Below are 19,465 nucleotides of genomic sequence, written 5' to 3'. Positions count from 1 at the left end.
TCTGTATTAATTTTGTTATCTTATTACTTTGCTGAATTCATTTATTAAATAGTTTTGCAGCATCTTTAGGATCTTCATCTAAGATCGTATCATCTGCAGAGATTTTACTTTTTTCTTTCCACTTTGGATGCCTTTATTTTTCTTGCCTAACTGTTCTAGATAGATCAGTGGGCATCCTTGCCTCAGTCTTTCACCATTGAGTGTTAAGTTTGCTATGTTTTTCATGTATAGCTTTTATAACATGGAGGTAGTTTCCTATTATTTCTAGTTTGTTGCATTTATCATACAAGAATGTTTTTTTTTCATACAAGAATGTTGAATTTGACACATGCCTTCCCTGCATCAAATGAGATGATCATGTGTTTTTCCCTTCATTTTATTGATGTATTGCACCATACTGATTGATTTGCATAATTTGAACCACTGTGCATACCAAGAATTAATCTCTCTTGGTCATGATTATAAAATCCTTTTAAAATGCTGAATTGTTTACTAGAATTGTGTTGGGGATTTCTGCAACAATGTTCAAAAGGAACATTGTAATTTTCTATAGTTTTTGTCAGGGTTTGGCCATTAGAGTAAAGCCAGTCTCATAGAATGAGTTACAAAGTGTTCTCTTCAATTTTTTGGAAATGTTTCAAAAGTTATTCTTCTTGGGGTGCCTGGGTGGCTCAGTGGTTGAATGTCTGCCTCAGCTCAGGTCATGATCTGGGGTCCTAGGATCCAGTCCTGCATCAGGCTCCCAGGAGGAAACCTGTTTCTCCCTCTGCTTGTGTCTCTGCCTCTCTCTGTGTGTCTCTCATGAATATATAAATAAAATCTTCTAAAAACTTTTTAAAAAGTTATTCTTCTAAATTTTTGATAGAATTCACCAGTGAAACCATCAGGACTAGCACTTTTTTTTTGCTGGGAGATTATTTTTTTTAAAGATTTTTTTAAAAAATTTATTTATTCATGATAGTCACAGAGAGAAAGACAGAGAGGCAGAGGCACAGGCAGAGGAGAAGCAGGCTCCATGCAGGGAGCCCGATGTGGGACTCGATCCCAGGTCTCCAGGATCGCGCCCCGGGCCAAAGGCAGGCACCAAACTGCTGTGCCACCCAGGGATCCCTAGATTTTTTTTTTATTACTGATTCAATCTCCTTACTAATAACAGGTCTTTTTAGATTATTTCTTTATGATTTAGTCTTGGCAGATTTTGTGCTTCTAGAAATTTGTCCATTTCATCTAGATTATCCAATTTTTCAGCATACAATTGTCCATGTGCTCTCTTAAATCATCTTCTATTTCTGTAGAATCACTATTAATGTCCTCACTTTCGTTTCTAATTTTAGTAACTTGAGACTTCCTTTTCTCTTAATCCACCTAACTAAAAGCTTGTCTATTTGGTTGATCATTTCAAAGAACCAACTTTTGGTTTCATTTTCTCTGCCATTTTCCTATTCTCTATTTCATTGACCTCTGCTCTAATCTTTATTATTTCTTTCCTTTTGCTAGCTGTGGCTTTAGCATATTCTTTTTCTAGTTCCTCACATTGAAAATCCTTGTTGTTTTGAGATCTTTCTTGTTTCTAATGTAGACTTTTTAGCTATAAATTTCCCTCTTAGCACCACTTTCAATGCACCCCATGAGTTTTGTATGTCATGTTTTTGTTCTAATTTGTCTAAGTATTTTCAAATTTCCCTTGTGATTTCATCTTCATCTGTTGTTTAAAAGTGTTTTTTGGGCAGCCCCAGTGGCACAGCGGTTTGGTGCCGCCTGCAGCCCAGGGTGTGATCCTGGAGAGCAGGGATCGAGTCCCACGTCAGGGTCCTTGCATGGAGCCTGCTTCTCCCTCTGCCTGTGTCTCTGCCTCTGTGTGTGTGTGTGTGTCACTCATGAATAAATAAATAAAATCTTTAAAAAAAAAAAGTGTTTTTTAGTGTCCACAATTTTGTGTTTTTTAGTTTGTCATTGGCTTCTAACTTTACCCATTGTGGTCGGAGAAGACACTTTGGATTACAACTAACTCTTAAAATCTTTTGAGTTAATTTATGGCCATCCATATGGTCTATCCTGGAAAATTTCCCATGTCCACTTAGAAGCAGGTGTATGCTGTGTAGTTAGGTGGAGTGCTCTGTATGTGTCTATTAGAACTAGTTGGATTATTGTATTGATTAAGTCTTTTTTCCTTTGCCTTCTGTCTCATTGTTCTATTATTTTAAGTAGGGTACTGAAGTCTCCCACTGTTATTGTAAAACTATTTCTCCCTTCAATTCTGTCACTTTTTGCTTCATATATTTTGATGGTCTGTCATTAGTGCATAAATGTTTATAATCACTATATCTTCTTGCTGTTAAAATGTTTGTTAATATGTAATGTCTTTCTTTTCTCTTGTAAGCTTTGTTGATTTAAAGTCTATTTTTTCTGCAATTAGAATAGTCTTTAGTGCTCTCTTTTGGTTACTTATTTGCATGGAATATCTATATTCATTTTCAAGTGGTCTGTATCTTTAGATCTCAAGTAAGTCTCTTGTAAACAGACATATAGTTTGATTATGTGCTTTCATCCATTCTGCCAATCTCTGCTTTTTAATTGGAAAGTTGAATCCATTTACATTTAAAGTAATTACTGATATGAAGGGACTTACTTATGTCATTGTGTTATTTGTTTTCTATATGTCCTATTGCGTTTTTGTCCCTCATTTCCTGTATCCTATCATCTTTTGTGTTCAGTTAATTTTTTTTTTTTTGGTAGCAAAATGTTTAAGTTCCTTATTACTTTCCTTTTGAGTATATTCTATAGCTATTTTCTTGTGGCTGCCATGGCAATTAACACTTAATATCCTAAAGTTGTAACATTCTAAACTGAATTTATAGCAGCTTAATTTCAATAACATACAAAACAGCCGTTCCTTTACAATGTCCTCCAACCCTTTTGGTTGTTAATGTCACAAAATCACATCTTTATACATTGTATACTCCAAAACATAAATTACTATTTTAAATGCATTAGTCTCTTAAATTATATAGAAAATATGATTTGGAGTTACAAATCAAAGTTACAGTAATAATTACATTAGTAATCAGGGTTTGTTGTGTTTTTTTTTTTTTTTTCATTTAAATGTATTGGTACCATACATCCCATAGAAAAGAAAAACTACAGTTACAAGCTATTACAATAATCCCAGCTTTTATCATTGTCCGTGTATTTATTTTTACTGGGATCTTTATGTCTCTTCATGACTTCAGGTTAAATGTGTAGTGTTCTCTCATTTTGCAGAACTCTCTCAAGCATTTCTTGCAGGGCAGGTCTAGTGGTCACAAACTCCCTCAACTTTTATTTGATCTACTAATGTCTGGACTTCTCCCTCACTTTTGAAGGACCATTTTGCTGAATATAGGATTCTTGGTTGAGAGTTGTTTTTTTTTTCCTTTGAGCACTTAAAATATACCTGCCCATTGTCTTCTAGCTTCCAAAGTTTCTGATTTAAAAAAAATAAAAATAAAAATAAAAATAAAAAGCCTGCAGCTGATCTCTGAGGATCACTTGTTTGTGACAATTGTCTTTTCTCTTGCTGCTTTTTCTTTGGCTTTTGAAAGTTTGATTATAATGTGTCTTGGAGTGTCTTTTTGAGTTCATCTTACTTGGAATTTGTTGAGCTTCTTGGCTGTTTATAGTCATGTCTTTCTTCAAATCTGGGAAGCTTTCAGACACCATTTCATCAAATATTCTCTCTGCCCCTTTCTTTCTTCTTTGAGACTCCCACAGTGCATATGTTGGTGCTTTGGATGGTTTCCCATAGACACAGGCTGTTATTTGCTATTTTCCATCTTTTTCTGATCCTGAACCTCAATAATTTCCATCGTCTTATCTTAAAGTACTGATTTACCTTTTGCCAACTCAAATCTGCCTTTGACTCCTCGTGATTTTTTTACTTCAGTTATTGTACTTTTCAGCTTCAGAATTTCATTTTAGGTTCTTTTTAGATTTTCCATCTCTTAATGGATACCTGCACTTTGTTCTCACATTGTTTCCTTGACTTTCTCCACATCTTCCTCTAGTCCTTTTAGCATCTTCAAGACCATTATTTTAAAGTCTTTGCCTAATATATCATCCAATTAGTCTTTACAGGAACAGATTCTGTTGTATATTTTTTCCTTTGGATGAGCCATACTTTCCTGTCTCTTAGCCTTGTGACATTTTGTTGAACACTGGACATTTGAATCTAATAATGTGATAACTCTGAAAGTCAGATTCTTCCCCTTCCCCAAGGTTTTCTAGGTTTTGTTGTTTTTGTTTCTTTTTTATTGTTATACCCAATCTGTGCCCAGGATCAGCCGAAGTATAGATTTCACATCTTCTTATTTCTTTTCCCTGGGCACGCACAATCACTTTCAAATTTTCCCTATATCTGCAGGAGTTTCTGAATACCTTAGTCTTTAATGCCCAGTTCCCCACTCCACACACACACACACACACACACACACACACACACACACAGCAAAAAATGAAGGGATGAAAAGGAGGAAAGGGCACTGGCCCTTTAATATAGCCTATAAGACACTTGAGCCCCATGGGGAGGTGCAATAATGATGGCTCCCTGCCTCTCTGCACCTCTAAGGTCAGAAGCAGCAATCAGGGATCAGAGGAAATATCCCTGATATTCAGAGGACAGAATCCTTCTTGCCTGCGTGGCTCCCACAAGGTGTGTGCAAGCTGGACCAGGAATGTGGCTGCCTGTCAAGTGGCTGGGGGTTGGCAATCTATAGCTAGCTACTACCATCCTAGAATTGAAATCGAGTAAAACCGACTGGCCAAGCCTTCCCCTGAAAGTTGCAAGCTTTCAACAGACTCCACAGTTCCAAAATAGTTACATCACATGATTCTGCACTGTATGTTGTCCACACAAGGAAACGGATCCCTGATGCTTTTGACTCTACCAACTTCCTAGAATCCTCAGTCTTTTGGTGGTGGTGGTCTTTTCAAGAAAAAAATTCAAAAACTTGTTTTCTATTCTATATTTTGTTCATCTCTGATCTTTACTATTTTTTTCTCCTTGCTTTGGGTTTAATTTCTCCACTTCTGAAGGACAGTTTTGGTGAACATAGCATTCTTGGCTAACAGATTTTTTTTTTTCTTTCACCACTTTGAATATGCTAGCCTACTGACTTCTGGCCTCCAAAGTTCAGGTGAAGAATCTGGTGAGTCTTATTGAACATCCTTTTCAGGTAATGAGTCACTTCTCTCTTGCTGCTTTCAATAGTCTCTGTGTTTTTGTTTTCAACAATTTATGTGCCTCCATGTGGATCTCCTTGAATTCATCTTATTTTGAGTTTGTTAGGGTTCTTGGATGTTTATATTCAAGTCTTTCTTCAAATTTGGGAGGTTTTCAGGCATTGTTTCTTCAAATAATTTCTCTGCCTCCTTTCTTCTGGAACTTCTATAATGCACACTAATCCTCTAGAAGGTGTCCCCCACAGGTTCCTTGGCTTTGTTCATTTTTCTTCAATCTTTATTCTTTCCTTTTTTTCTCTCTCTTTTTTTCTTTATTCTTTCCTTTCCTCACACTTGATCATTCCAATTATCTTTTCTAGTTCACTGATTCTTCTGTATGCTCAAATCTGCCTTTGAATCTCTCTAGCAAATTTTTCACTTAAGTTCTTCTACTTCTCAGCTCCAGAATTTCTTTGTGATGTGTTGATATTTCCACTTTTCCCATACATCATTTTCTTGACTTCCTCTGTGTCCTTTAGCTTTTTGAACATCTTTAAGGCAGTTTTTTCAAAGTCATTTTCTAGAAAATTTGCCATCTGGCCTTTGTCACTGGACATTTTCTGTTGTCTTTTTCTTTGAATACTTTCAAAGAAAGTATGTCATGCCTTCCTGTTTCCTTGTGTCTTGTGATTTTTTTTCCTAAAAACTTGGATGTTCGAATCTAATAACGTATTAAGCCTGGAAATCAGATTCTCCCCTTTCCCTAAGATTATCTTTTGGGGTTTTGGGGGGGCGGGGGTATTTGCCTTTGTTTTATTGTTATAAAGTATCTCTGTACCAGACCTCAGCCTGAGGTGTAAACTTCATGTCTTCCCAGGTCTTTCTGAGGCTGAGCTTCTCCCTAGGCACGCACAATGACTTTCTAAATTCCCTTGTATGTGTGGTCACTTTTGAATGACCTAGTCCTTAAATGTCTGAATCTCAAAATGAGGAAAAGAGATAAAGGGGGAGGGGAGTGCCAGCTCCTTAAATCTCCTGGAAGCCACTTTAGCTGTAGGGCAAAGGGCTTGAAACAATGGGAGAGGTGCACCAACGGAGCCTGCTCCTGTGTCTGTACTTCCAGAAGCAGCAAGCAGAAAACAGAGTCCTGATCTTTGGAGAACAGGGTCTTTATTCCTCACCTTGGCTCAACTAGATTTTTAGCTGCTCCTGGAACAAATGCATAACTGACTGTTATTGAGTTGAAGATGGGGGATAGGTAACCACTGCTGAAACTGATCAAAACTAACTGCATTTTCCCATTCAAGTCTTCTTCAGGAAGCTGCAAGTCTTTGAATAAACTACACAGAGTTCCAACATAATTAAATCAATCAGATTCTGCCAAGACAATTGTCTAAGCAGAAGACAGATTTCTGGTGCTTTCTACTCTTATCTTCCTCAAATCTCATCACTCTTTTTCTATCACTGAATTCCACTTACTAATGTTTCACTGAGGACTTCTGCATCTGAATTCATGAGCTGTATTATTTTGCCATTTTCCTTTTTTGGATGGTCTTTGTATGGTTCTGGTATCAGTAGAATCCTGGCCTCATAAAATCAGTTGGGAAATCCCTCCTTTTCCTTTTTCTGTCAGATGTTTAGAATTTGCTCTGTAATATTTGGTGGAATTCTCCACTGAAAACATTTGATGCTTGTTTGGACATTTTAATATTAAAAATTCAATTTCTTTAACATTTACAGAACTACACAAATTATCTTTCATATTGGATGACTTCTAGAAATTAGTCCATTTGTCAAATTTATATATGTATAGTTGTATTTCCTTATTATACTTTCGATGTCTATGAGGTGATAGCTCATTTCATTCCTGACTGATAATTTGCATCATCTTTTTTCTTTATTTTATCAAAGGTTTGCCAATACTGATTTTTTTTTAAAGAACCATCTTTTATTTTTTCTATTGTTTTCATCTTTTTAATTTCACTGATTTCTTCTCATCTTCCTTCTGCACCTCTAGGTTTATCTTGTTCTTCTTTTTATAGGATCTTAAACTGAAAGGCTAGATTATTTTCCTGAGACTTTCCCTCTTTTCTAATATAAAAATTTGACACTATAAAATCTCCTGTTAACACTACATTTGCTATAGCCCACATATTTTGGTATGTTTTGCTTTCATTTTCATTCAGTCCAATAAATTGTTTTTATTATGCTTTGAGACATCGTCTTCTTTAACCCACAGATTAGTTAGCAAATTGTCATTTAGTTTCCAATTGTTCCAAGGTTTTCCTGTTATCTTTCTGTTACTGATTTCCAGTTTGATTCCATTGTGGTGAGAACATACACAGTACAATTTCAATTACTTTCAATATGTTGAAGCCTATTTTATGGCCCTATTGTGGTAAATAGCCTGTCCTGGTAAACTGTCCATGAGAACTTGAAAAGAATGCCTATTCTGCTGTTATTGTATTATGTGTGTTGGATCCTGTTGATTGATGGTACCTTGCTGATTTTCTGGGTAGTTTAATCAATTGGTGGAAGAGGGGTGTAGATGTCTCCAATATAATCATCGGTTAGTCTATTTCTCCTCTCAGTTCTATTTTTGCTTTACATATGTTGCAGCTCTGTTGTTTTGTGCAAACAAACTTAGGATTGCTATGTCTGGATAGCCTGACCCTTTTTATCATTATGAAATGCTCCTCTTGGGATCCCTGGGTGGCGCAGCGGTTTAGCACCTGCCTTTAGCCCAGGGCGTGATCCTGGAGACCCGGGATCGAATCCCACGTCGGGCTCCCGGTGCATGGAGCCTGCTTCTCCCTCTGCCTGTGTCTCTGCCTCTCTCTCTGTGTGACTATCATAAATAAATAAAAAAAAAATTTAAAAAGTTAAAAAACAAAAAAATGAAATGCTCCTCTTCTGTTCCTGTAATTTTCTTTGCTCTGGAATCTACCTGACATTAATACTACTGCCTTCTTATTATTAGTGTCTGTATTGCATATCTTTTTCCACCTTTTCACTTTCAACCTACCTATACCATTACTTTTGAACTGAGTTTTCTTATGGGAACTATATATTTTTATTCACTCTGCCCCTCTCTTTTAATTGGCATATTTTTACATTTAATGTAATTATTGACATACTCGGACTTCTGTGGAGTTTTTGTTTCATTTTGTTTTGTTTCTTTCCTCTGTTCCTCATTTGTCTGTTTTCCTTTTCTGCCTTCCTTGTACCCTTCATTAGAATTCCATTTTGTTCTATCAGTAGTGCTTTTGAAGTTATCTCTTTCAATAAATATTTAGTGATTGCTCTCTAGGTTTTATATTACATACACATAACTTTTCACAGCACTCTGATTTTGACATTTTACCAGTTCCCATGAAATGTAAAAAAAAAAAAAAAAAAAATCCAATCCCTTAAGTTCCTTTACCCTCTGTCATTTAAAAGTCAGTTGTCCTGGGATCCCTGGGTGGCGCAGCGGTTTGGCGCCTGCCTTTGGCCCAGGGCGCGATCCTGAAGACCCGGGATCGAATCCCACATCAGGCTCCCGGTGCATGGAGCCTGCTTCTCCCTCCGCCTGTATCTCTGCCTCTCTCTGTCTCTCTGTGACTATCATAAATAAATAAATTAAAAATTAAAAAAAAAAAAAACTTAAAAAAATAAATAAATAAAAGTCAGTTGTCCTAAAGATTCCCCCTGCATGCTTTGAGATCCATATCAGACAATGTTACAATTTTTGCCTGAAGCATCAAATATAGTTTAGAAAACTCAACAAGAGAAAAAAATCCATTTTGTCTCTATTGTTCTAGATCCCTTCCTGATGTTTCAAAATTCCCGCTGTTATTTCCTTTCCAACTGAAAGAGCTCCTTTAGCTTTTTCTTTTTTTCTTTATGGGTAGATCTGCTGGTGACAAATCTTCGCTTTCCTTCATCGGAGATAGTCCTGGTTTCTACTTTATTCCAGAAGAAAATTTTCACTAGAGAATTCTGAGTTACAGTTGTTTTCACACTTGAAAATGCCATGCCACTTTCTTCTGGCCTCTTTGTTTCTGGTAATAATTCTGCTGTAATTTGGATTGTTTTCCACATATTCTTTTCTTTCTTTCCTTTTTTTTTTTTTTTTTTTTTTTTCAGAAAGATCCTTTTATTGGGGTAGACACTAGTTCATGATAAAATGACTTAAGAGAAAGATCCAGAAATGCCGACTTCTCCCCCTGGCTCAGAGCAAAGCCAGGAGACTTTAAGGCCCGGACTGGAGAGTAGGAGCAGGGAGAGGGGCTCCCATCCATGCTGCTGGGCCACATCAAGGCCCGGGCTCTAGACCCCTGGAGACACGCTCTGCTTTTTCTGGAGGAGAACTGGGGTATGAGGGGAGGGGTAAAGGGGTTCTGGATGGGGGGGGGGGTTGTGAATAACAATGTTTTTTAAAAAGTATCTACCAACATCACACACCTGGGTCTGACATCCCCTTTAACCATCGCTTGGTACATTTTTACAGCATAAATAAAAACTCAAGGGAAATAAATACATGGCTCCTATGAGGTTGGAAGTGGTATGGATGGTCGTGTGGGTGGGCCGGTGGGTACAGGGTGGGGGGCGCTTACACAAGGTGGGCGGGCGAGGAGCAGACAAGACAGGAGGCGCCAGTGAGCAGTAAGAGTCTTAAGTGTCCTTGTGCACGTGTGGGCTGTCTGTCGGTGCAACCTTCGGTGGGGGAGTGCAGAGCTCTTACCCTCAAGGTCCATGTGCTCCTGGTCTCTCTTCTTGGCCACGTTCTTTTTGTCCCATTGCTAATGTAGGTGGCCTAAAAGGATGTTTGTCTTTGCTGTCCCGATGATCTGTTCAGATGGGTACTCCCAGGTGGGCAGGTAGATTGAAGGACGCCGGTTCAAAGCTTTGCACAGAGTCAGCATGAAATCGACTAAAATTGGTTTTGCTATAGACAAGCAGTCCTTTCAAAAAATCTATCTTCTGTTTCCTCCGTCACTGTCTCAGCCCCCACCACAGCCGCCTTCTTAGACACTACCGCACAGTAACATATATTATTTTTTCAAGATATTTTGTCTTTGGTTTTCAGAATTTTGACTATGATGCATCTTGGCATAGTCTTTATTGAGATATATCGTATTTGGGATTAATTTAGTTCCTTGAATCTTTAGGTTTATGTCTTGCCAATTTGGGGGATCTTTTTTTTTTTCCAGCTGTTATTTATTCAAATACTTTTTCAGCTCCAACTTCTTTCTTGTCACTCTTGGGGACTCAGATGAAATGCAATGTTAGATCATTTGTCCCACAGGTCCCTGGGGCTCCATTTTTCCCCCAATCTATTTTTTTTCATTGTTGCTGTTAGTTAATTTCTATTGTTTAATCTTTAATTTCACCGATCCTTTCCTCTATCATCTCCATTCCACTGTTGAGTCTATCTAGTGAGTTTATTATTTCCTTTATTGTATTTTTCCATTCAAAAATTTCCATTTGTTCATTATGTTTTGTATTTCTTTGCTAAGACTTTATAGTTTTTTCTTTGTTTCAAGCATTTTCCTAATTGTTCCTCAAAGTATATTTATGATGCCTGCTTTAAAATCTGTCAGATACCTGGGATCCCTGGGTGGCGCAGCAGTTTAGCACCTGCCTTTGGCCCAGGGCGCGATCCTAGAGACCCGGGATTGAATCCCATGTCGGGCTCCCGGTGCATGGAGCCTGCTTCTCCCTCTGCCTGTGTCTCTGCCTCTCTCTCTCTGTGTGACTATCATAAATAAATAAAAATTTTAAAAAATAAAAACAAAAAAATAAATAAAATCTGTCAGATACCTTCACCCTCTGTGGCATTTCTGCTTTGGAATCTGATAATTGTCTTATCTTACTCATTGAGATAATCCTGGTTCTTGCTATGATGAGTGATTTTCAAATGTACCCTGGACATTTTAGGAATCCTGTTATGAGACTCTGGGTCCTATTTAAATCTTGCATTTCAAAATAAATAAATAAATAAATAAATCTTGCATTTCCAGCCTCCTCTAACATTACTGAAGCAAAAGAAGGAAGACCTTACCTTATTACAGCCAAGTGAAGATGAAAGTTCACCCTTCTGGCTGCAAGAATGTGATGGTTAATTTTGTATGTCAAAAAAAAAAGAAAATTGTATGTCAACTTGACTGGGCTACAAGATGCCCAGGTAGCTGGTTAAAGATTATTTCTGTGATCCTGGAGACCCGGGATGGAGTCCCACGTTGGGCTCCCTGGTTGGAGCCTGCTTCTCACTCTGCCTGTGTCTCTGCCTCTCTGTGTCTCTCATGAGTAAATAAATAAAATCTTAAAAAAAAAAAAAAAAAAAAAAAAAAGATTATTTCTGCATGCGTTTATAAGGGTGTTTCCAGAGGAGATTAGTCTTTGAATGGATGGACTGAATAAAACAGATGATCCTCCCCAGTGTGCATGGTAATATATCCAATCTGTTGAGGGCCTGAACAGAACAAAAAAGTAGAGGAAAGTTAAATTGGCTTTCTGCCTAAATGCTTGTACTAAGGCATCAATCTTCTACATTCAGTGCTCCTAGTTCTAAGGCCTTCAGACTGAAATCCACACCATCAGTTCTCCAGCGCTCAGACCTTCAAATCACACCAGCAGCTCTCCTGGGTATGGGAAATCATGGGATTTCCCAGCCTGCATAACCCCATAAGCCAGCATCTTATAATAAATATATCTCCCTTTTCCCACTCCTACCCCAATTTCTCTAGAAAAGGGTGAGGAATGAGGAATACCTTAAAACTGCTCCCCATGTGGCCTTCACAGACCTGTGAGAGAGAAAAGGTCTCGTCACTGGGGGACAATCCCAGCTCCTCCGGGCCTTCTCAGACATCACCCCAGGAAGGAAAGAGGATTGCCTCTTTACAACATGGCTATCATCAAAGGCCAGTCTCCCCACCTAACCTTTGCTAATGCGGATGGGGCCCCATTTTGTTCCATGGTGTTTGGCTATAGTAAAGCAGTTATTGACTATGAGTTTTCTGACTTGCTAAATTGCCCCTTTTCTGGTCCTTGGGTGAAAGAGAACAGGCTTCTGTTGGGGCTTCCCCATCCCACCTGACTATTATTGGTATTTCCAGGTTGTTGGGTTCCCCAGCACCAAATCCGGGATATATTGAGCAAAGAGAACTCACCGTCATGTCATTTTCAGATCCCAAGATCCCTTCCCAAATCTGCCATCTTCTCTCCACATTTCAGAGTTTTCTTACGGTTTGATAAAGCCCAATTTAATGATTTTTTTTCTTTTTATAGCTCATACCTAAGTTATAGTTAAAACCTTTGTTAAACCCAAGGTCACAAAGATTTTCTGGCTTTTTTCTAGAAGTTTTATAGTTATTTTTTTTAATATTTAATTTATCTATTCATGAGAGAGAGAGAAAAAGAGGCAGACACAGGCAGAAGGAGAAGCAGGCTCCCTGCAGGGAGCCCGATGTGGGATTCGTTCCCAGGACTCTGGGATCACGCCCTGAGCCGAAGGCAGGCACTCAACCACTGAGCCACCCAGGCATCCCAAGTTTTATGGTTCTAATTTAATAATTAGGTTTATGATCCATTTTTATGTGAGGTAAAGTTGAGGTTATTCTTTACGCATATGGCTACCTAATTGTTCCACAGCCATTCTCCATTGAATTGGTCTGGTGCACATCTTAGTTCGTTCTGTTGCCATAACAGAGTACCATAGACTGGGGAGCTTATAAACAACAGATTTATTTCTCACAGTTCCAGAGGTTGCGAAGTCCAAGATGATGGCACCAGCAGATTCAGTATCTGCTAGAATCCACTCCCTAATTTATAGATGACTGGGTTTTTGTGGGGGTCCTGGGATCACAACTTGAGCCAAAGGCAGACACTTAACCCACTGAGCCACCCAGGCGCCCCAGCTAGGACTTTGATTTTGATTGCACTGAATATACTAACTTAGGAACAACTGGTATCTTAACAACATTAAGTCTTCCAACTCATGAACACAGTCTATCTTGCCATTACTTTTATCTTTAATTTCTCTGAGCAACGTTTAGTAGTTTTCAGTATAAAAGTCTTCCAAATCTCTTCTCGATTTTATTTAGAAGCATTTAATGTATATGGCATTAAAAGGTTTTTTCAATTTCTGATCGTTTGTTCCTAGCACTTAGAAATACAATTAATGTCTTTATATGATTTTGCATCCATAACAGATGAAGTGTTAATATTAACAGTTCTGTAAACTGTAAAAATAGTTCTGTAAAGTGCTAATAGAAGCTTTTTGTAATCTCCCTCAGATTTCCTGTACAGACAAGCATGTCTTCTATGAATACAAACATTTATTTCCACTGTCTGCATTTTTTTAAAGATTTTATTTATTTACTCATGAGAGACACACAGAGAGAGACAGAGACATAGGCAAAGGTTGAGAAGCAGACACCCCACAGGGAACCCGACATGGGACTCAATCCCAAACCTCGGGATCATGCCCTGAGCCAAAGGCAGATGCTCAACCACTGTGCTACCCAGGTGTCCCCACTGTCTGCATTTTATTTCTTTTCCTCCTTTATAGAAATGGCTAGAACATCCAGTACAACATTGGGTACTAGTGAGGTTATAGGATGATCTTGGGGGAGGAGGGTCCTGGACCGAGGGGATTAGTTTTTCACTAGCTGTTGCCAAAAGGCCTCTCTCAGTTCCTTCGCACAGGGGCCTGTCCATAGGGCACCGCACAATATGGCAGCTGACTTCCGTCAGAGTGAGGAAGCAAGGAAGCAAGAGGAAACAGCAAGAGAGGTTGCCCAAGATGGAAACCAGTCTTTTTTTTTTACCCTAATCTCAGAAATGACATCCCATCACCTTTCCTGTTCATTAGAAACATCACTAAATCCGGCTCACACTCAAGGAGAGGAGATTACACACGGGCCTGAATACCAGGAGGTGGGACTTGTTAGGGGCCATTTACCAACTCCCTACAACAAGCTCTCAATGGCCAAATCAGGGACATTTTGAGCAACATAATGACACTAACGGGTGAAGCCAATAGAATAAAAATCTATGAGTCCATACTGATATAAACAAAAATCTAAAAACATAAATTTAAACACTAGGGACAAAAGGGGTGCCTGGCTGGCTCAGTCAGTGAAGCATACAACTCTTGATCTCAGGGTCATGAGTTTAAGCCCCATGCTGGGTGTAGGAATTACTTTAAAATTAAAAAAAGCATTTAGAAAATAATAAGTAAATAAATAGTAAAACCGGAGGAGAAAAGACAGCTCTTCCTTACAGCAGCATTCCACTTAGTAAACGTAGAAAGAGAACTAGAAATAAAAGCATAGGTAAACACCACAGTAATAACTGCTGTAGGCAAGACTGTAATCTAAAATTAGTGGATGGAAGTAGGTAAATAAACTTCCACACAGTCTCAGCATTTCTCCCCACAAACTACTTGTTAATTTAAAAAGAAAAAAAATTAACTTTAGTTAAAATATCAGCCTAACAAACTGATCAGACTTAAATTAGTAGTAACACTTATCAATGTCATGTACCCTCTGATATAACACACTGAGGACACAGCATCACTTCTTCAGTAGTCTTTCCAAAAATGTATAACCTGAATCTTACCAATCAGAAAATCCAAACTGAGGGACATTCTACAAAATAACTTTACTATAGTTTTCAAAAATAAGAAGGTCATCAGAAGACAAAAATAGACTAGAATTTCTGCAGAAGGTTAGGAGACAGAATAAACAAATGTCATGCTGCATTTATCCTATCAAACAATATTAGACAAGAGATGAAATTTGAATGAAGTCTGTAAATCAGCTAATTGTTCTGTACAGATGTTAATTTTCTGGATTCACTAATTGTATTAGAATAATATTAGTTATGTAATATGCTAACATTAAGGAGAGCTGGATGCGTATTACAAGAACTGTGTAATGTTGTTACTGTATTTTAAGCAGCTTTACAGACCTACAATTCACCACCCACCTACATATAATTTATATACATTCTAGCAATCACTCTCTATTCCCCTTCCCTCAAACCTGAGCAACCACTAATCTGCTTTCTCTACAGAGCTATCTGTTCTGGACACTTGATGTAGTGGCACCGTCCAGTAGGTAGTCTCTTGTGAATGGTCTCTTTCATTTACCACGTTTCCAAGGTTCATCCATTGTTGTCTTGAATTGTATCTCCCCACAAAAGATGGAAGTCCTAACCCCAGTTCCTGTGAATGTGACTTATTTGAAAATTGGGTCTCTGCAGATGTCAAGGTATGATGAGGTCTGTAGAGTGGGCCCTAAGCTAATGGACTCCTAGGAAGGAAAAATTTGGGCACAGAGACTCAGGTAGAGGGAAGACAATGTGAAGACACAGAAGAATACCACCTAGAGGCCAAGAATGCCTGAGGCTACCAGAAGCTAGAGGAGTCCTAAGAAGGAACCAACCCTGCCAATGCCTTGGTTTTAGACTCCTTGCCTCCAAAACTGTGAGACAATAAATTCTGTTCAGCTGCCCAGTTTGTGGTGCTTTGTCACAGCAACCCTGGCAATCTAATATACCCACGTTGTAGCACACAACAGTACTTCATTCCTTTTTATTGCCAAAAGTATTCCGTGGTGTGGATATATCACATTTTGTTTATCCCTTCAACATTTGGGTTGTTTTGACCTTTGGGCTAGTGTGAACAATGCTATTACAAACATCTGTGTAACAGTTTCTACGTGGGCATTACTTATTTCCTTTAATTCATCCTGCGTATACACCTCAGAAAGGAATTGCTAGATCATAATTCTATGTTTAACTTTTTAAGGAATTGCCAAACTGTTTTCCGAAGCAGTAGCACCAGCTTACACTCCTACCAGGATGGTAGGAGGGTTCCAACCTCTCCACATCCTCTCCAACATTTGTTCCTGTCTGTTCTTTTGACCAGAGCCATCCTAGAGGGTGTGAAAGTGCTATCTCACTGTAGCTGCAACTCTACATTTCTCTCATGATACACAGCTTTTTTGCTGTACATACCTATCGGTCATTTCTTTATTTTCAAGGAAATGTGTGTTCCAATCCTTTGCCCAGTCTCTAGTTCGTCTTTTTTATAGAGTTATAAGAGTTCTTACATGTTCTGAATACTAGACCCTGATCGAATATGAGCTTCAAAAATATTTTCTCTTATTCTCTGGGTTGCCTTTTTGCTTTCTGATGATGCTATTTGCGATACAAAAGTTTTAGATTTTTATGAAGCCCAACTTATCCATTAAGTCTTTCACTACATTTGCAACACCTGTGCACATCGAAGGCTGTACAAGACAGAAAACGATCAAAATAAAAAGACCATGCACAAAATAGTAAAATAAAAAACTATGTGTACCAATTTATGTAAAGCGTCTAAAATCCTGTGCACTACATTACCAACAAGGGGTAGACATGGATTTCTCTTCATCTGCTACTCGACACAACTGTTTCTTTTGTTTTTCCCAATTATACAAAGTGATGTAAATCCTCTGCTGAAATTTCGGCATTGAGATCATGAGCAAACTCACCATTCGGACAGGTCGTGGACGTTCTGGTCTTACACAAATGTGTGACTAGGAACCCTCAGGACCGTGTGGTCGGTGGGATGAGCCGGAGAGGGCCGCTGCGGGGCGCCGGGTGACGGCTCTGCTCCAGGGCAGGGACGGGGGCACGAAGGTCGCGGGGCGCTGCGGGGCCGCGGACGGCCGGCCGGGCTCGAGCACGCTGGATTCCGGAGCGCCCCGGCCGGCGGCGGATGCCGTGGGGCGTCCCGGAGGAGCTCCGGGAAGGGTGCGCGCTGCTGGGGGCCACGCCCCCGAGAGGCCGCTCGCAGGTGGAGCCCCGCCTGGAGCGAAGCTGGGGGCCCGGGGGCTGTCCGCATCCCCCGCCCCGGGGGCTCCAGGCCGGGTGCCCCAGGCCCACGGCCGCCGGCGAGCGCGCGGGCCGCAGTACCTACAGAGCACCGCCGAGAAGCACGGCCCTCGGGGCTGCCCCACGCGGCGGACGGAGCCCCCCCGGCCGCTGCCCCCCCGCAGGTCGCGCCCCGCTCGTCGGCGCCGGCTCCACGGTGCCCCGCGCCGCGCACGCGCACTAGGACACTCCGCAGGCGGACACCCTGGAAGGACCCCGCGCAGCCGCCGCGGAGCCGCCTTAAAAGGGCAGGCGCAGCACCGGCGTCACGTGAGGCTCGCGTCACGTGGGGGCGGGGCCTAGGGGGCCTGCGGTCAGAAGGGCGAGGGCCTGGAAGGCGGGGCCAGGTGGGCCAGGTGGGCGGGGCCTGGAGGGCGGAAGGCGGGGCCATATGGGGTTGGTGGGCGAAGGGGAACCGGGGGTGGGGCCTGGTAGGCGGGAGTCAGGGGGCGGGGGCAGGTGGGCGGTGGGTGGGGCCTCCCTCCGGCGGAGCCTGGGGTCCTGCCCAGGAGTCCCCAGGATTGTGGGGCGGCCCGGGGGTCGGGGGGGAAGTCCCCGAGCCAGGAACGCTCGCCCTCGTCGAGGTCTCTGCAGCGCTGCCAGAGGCCTGGAGATTGGAGCTGGGGCCCGGGGACACGTCACGTGGGAATCTGCCGGTGCAGAAAGGGACTCGCACGCTCCCCAGCGCGGGCAGCCCCGGGGGCGGAGCAGGGACGGCGGCGGGTGGCGGTGGCCGGGGATGGGCACGGGTTGGCGGGCCTGGGTCACGGCGGTTAGCCGGGAGTCCTCGTGAGATCGCCAGCGTCCGGAGCCTGCCCGACGGTAGGAGGAGGCATGTCCAGATCGGCCACCTGCCGAAAACTAGTTGTGCTGTACTCTGAATCTCGCTCCTCTCACAGCGTCAAACGTGGCCGTTCCCTGTGTCGTGAAGGAGCACCCGTAACTCAACGCTAGGTTAACCCTCCAAAGCACCTGAGCGGTCGCCTACTTGACCCTGACGTGCAGTCACGGAGCGAGGCCTTCCGTGGTCAGGGCACACCCCCGCAAAGACAGCTCTGCTGTCTTCCTCTAAGGCTTTCTTTCAGGGAAGTTCCCAATCGCCCGGTGACTTCCACGACCTGGATCTGTGGGTCCCACGTCGTCCTCACGTCCAAACTGATTCCAACCAGTTCCCCGTTTACAGATCTTATCAGCCTGCATGTTCCAAACTGCAAGTTCAAATCAGCCCTGCTAACCGCCCGCACCATGTGCGGGTCCTTAGGCAATGACGCCACCGCCCCCTAGCTGCCCAGGCGGCCCCTCCCTCTTACTTTCACGGGTGGGGGATGGGGTGGGGGTGGCGTGCAGTCCTCAAGTCCCATGGATCCTAACTTCTGCCCTGCCATCCAAGTCCTGCTCCTGCTTTCGTGTCCATCCCACAGAGGCATTAACTTGAGCCAAGTCTACAGGGCCTCCCGCTCCAGCCACGTTGCAGCCACAACTTTTTATAACGCTGATCGCAACTTGTGACCCACCTGCTTTGGAGTCCTAGGGTGACAGATGACCCCTTTTAGAGAATAATTTGCCAAAAACATTCCTTTTTGGAGAACTACTTATAAAAAAATGAGTCATACCCATAGAGACCCTGTAATTCCATTTCTGGCAATCAAATGTAAGCTCACTGCACAACAGTGCTCATCCAGGCATTTATTCACTTTATGAGGAATTTGCAGTATCAATGGCAGTTAACTCATACTGAGTGCTTGGAACATGCCAGGCACTTGCTAAACATGTATCATCTCGTTTAACTTTCTACACAAACCTGTGGGACAGGAGGCTGGGAATGATTAGTGCCTTGCCTGAGCTGTATCCCAGCTCCCTGTGACAGCCACACCCATACATTTCATTACTACAGGTAATGGGCCCTTGTGATGAGTCCTGCCCCTGGATTAATGCTGCGCAGTCACCAGCCTAAAATTCTTAATAATTACTGAACAAGAGCTCCTACATTTCCATGTTGCAAATTATGTAGCAAGGAAGGAATGACACAAATGCTAACTGGAAAAGGGTGTTGAGAAGGCAGCTCTGGGATGAGGTAGGAAGCCTTCGCTGACCAATGACAGAGACCCGGCTGCCTCGCTCGCAGGACTTTGGGAGCGACTCCGGGCTCCTGCTCTGTTTCTGGGAGATTCTCTGGCCTGTCCAGCTCTGGGCCCCACAGCCCACTGGACTTCCCCTGGAAATGAGACCCACTAGCTTCCAGAAATTCTCAGAAAGCCCAGCAAATATATTTTTTTCCTTCGCTTCCTTGTTATGAATTAAGTCCCCTGCTCATTCCTGAACCAGGAAATATCAAGAGGTCTTGTTACCCTTAGACCTGCTA

At 41.6% G+C, this 19,465-nt stretch overlaps 1 protein-coding gene and 1 pseudogene across 8 annotated transcripts in view; both read right to left on the bottom strand.

Moving 5' to 3' along the window:
• The window catches only part of URGCP (upregulator of cell proliferation), a 51,231-nt gene extending 34,031 nt beyond the window's left edge, over positions 1 to 17,200 (bottom strand). For 2 of the 8 annotated variants that reach the window (XM_072763057.1, XM_072763063.1), the window contains exon 1: positions 16,722 to 17,170. The gene's annotated coding sequence lies outside the window, so the exon portion shown is untranslated. Of the gene's footprint in view, positions 1 to 11,242; positions 11,503 to 16,721 lie in introns of those variants that run through there. The other 6 variants (XM_025988338.2, XM_072763067.1, XM_025988342.2 and 3 more) reach the window with 5 other exon arrangements.
• On the bottom strand, positions 9,729 to 12,356 carry LOC112911706 (DET1- and DDB1-associated protein 1 pseudogene; annotated as a pseudogene).
• Positions 17,201 to 19,465: the final 2,265 nt, after the last annotated feature.

Source organism: Vulpes vulpes, chromosome 7 (genome assembly GCF_048418805.1).
Source record: "Vulpes vulpes isolate BD-2025 chromosome 7, VulVul3, whole genome shotgun sequence".
NCBI classification, from domain to species: domain Eukaryota; kingdom Metazoa; phylum Chordata; class Mammalia; order Carnivora; family Canidae; genus Vulpes; species Vulpes vulpes.
This window is presented reverse-complemented; position numbering and strand designations above follow the sequence as displayed.